General features: G+C 38.0%; 1 protein-coding gene across 1 annotated transcript in view; it reads right to left on the minus strand.

The window, feature by feature from the left end:
• The window catches only part of LOC102480870 (vomeronasal type-2 receptor 26-like), a gene marked incomplete at its 3' end in the record, with an annotated part of 121,820 nt that overhangs the window by 118,738 nt on the left and 1,139 nt on the right, over positions 1–1,943 (minus strand). The window lies entirely within an intron of this gene.

Consider the following 1,943-nt stretch of genomic DNA (forward strand, 5'->3'; position numbering starts at 1 on the left):
CCCCCCCAGGGGGGATGACCATGCCACAATCCCTTCTCCTCTGTTCTCCTCTCAGGATCTTGGGCATGCAAGCACACGCACCCGGCGTGAGTTTTAAGCCACTGGGTCCGGGACGCAAACCACGGTCGACTACATGGGATTCCAGTGACATACCCATTATGCTAACTGCTGGTCCCCAGCCAGTCTGTGTCTCTTAATTGGAGAATTTAATCCATTGACATTCAATGCTTTTATTGATATTTCTGGACCTCTTTCTATCATTAAGTGAGCTAATTTCTTGGTTGCTTTTTGTTCTCTTATAACTGTTTGTCTGACTTCTTAGTTTTCCTGGTATAGTCCTCCCTTCACAACCTCTTGAAGAGCTGGTCTGGAATTCATAAATTCCTTCAGATTTTGTTTATCTGAGAATATTCTAATCTATTTTTTCCCATATGAAAGATAATCTTGCCTGGCATAGTATTCTTGGTTGAAATTGTTTTTCATTCAACACTTTGACTGTATTCCACATTCTTTCCTTGCCTGCCTTTTCCTCCCACTGGATGTCCGATGTTAGCCTAATGGGGTGACCTTTGTAAGTAACCTCATGCTTCCCTCTTACCAACTTTAGTATCTTGTCTTTGTCAGAAGTTTTTGTCAATCTGGCTATGATTTGCCGGGAGAGGATCTTCTTTGGTTGATTCTATTTGGGATCCTATGTATTTCTTGTGTCTGGATATTTTAATGTCTTTCTAAGTTTGTAAAGTTTTCTTTCAGGATTTCATGGAATAAATGATAATTTCCCTTATCATTTTCTTCCTCTTCTGGGATGCCAGTTACCCGGATATTTGGGCACTTAATGGTATCTAGTTTTTCTTGTATTTTATCTTCATTTTTCTTGATTGTTTTCTCAGTCTTTTGGATAATTTTTTCTAGATTGGAGGTTTTGTCTTCTACATTCAAGATTCAATCTTCTGTGTGATCTAATCTACTTTTAATACTTTCAAAGGAGTTTTTAATTTTCTGTATCATAATCTTCATCTTTAACAATTCTGTTTGATTCTTCTTTATGGTGTCTATTTCTTCTTTCAAATCGTGAAAGTACTTCCTCATCTCCTGGAGCTCGTTGTTGTCTCTTTTCTCTTGCATCTCATTTAGTTTGATTACTATAAATATTCTGAATTGTTTATTGGGCATTTCCACAAGTACCATTGTGTTGTCTATGGGTGATAAGAAATTGATGTTTTCCCTGGAGGGAGAGACATTTTGATGGTTGCTCATATTTCTTGTGCCTCTGTGATGGTTTCTAGTCATCTGGTTATATGTTCCTTCCTAAATTATTCAAGATTGTTCCTTTCTAAATTATTCAAGGTATCTCCAAGCATTCCAAGGCATGCAGGAGTAGGCAATTGGCGATCTCTCTTGTGTTCTGCCTTCCCGTTGTTCACAAGCACCTTGCACTGTTGTCACAGAGTCTTCCTTGTTTCTAGAGAACAGGCGTCCCTGAAACTGAGCCACTGACCTTCAGCTCGGTAACAAAGAAGATATGGCAAGGCTATGCAAAACACCTAAGTCCTGAGAATTCAAAGGTGAGTGTGGGGAGGGAATGAGCCACTGGTCCCAGCCGTTAAGCCTTCCAGTCCCAGGCGGCCTGCCATCTGGCGAGGCCCTTCTCTGGAACAGATATCTGGATACGGTGGGGAGAGGTGCAAGCTTGTATCAAATTTCCAAGCAACAAACCTGAGCTGAACATAATTTTATAAAATAATTTTTCCTGTAAGATGAATATGAAAATTTCATTATGAATATATGATATACTCAGTTAATAAACCATATTTTTTCTTTTAAAAAAACAAATATAAGTATAGTGATAAATAGTTTTGTGAGCCACAAGGAAAAGGAAGATATAGGAAAAAATAAAAAATTAGTTGCTATAGAAAAATCTCTAACTATTAAATATTTTATTT

Source organism: Tupaia chinensis, unplaced genomic scaffold (assembly GCF_000334495.1).
Source record: "Tupaia chinensis unplaced genomic scaffold, TupChi_1.0 Scaffold148894_1, whole genome shotgun sequence".
NCBI lineage: Eukaryota > Metazoa > Chordata > Mammalia > Scandentia > Tupaiidae > Tupaia > Tupaia belangeri.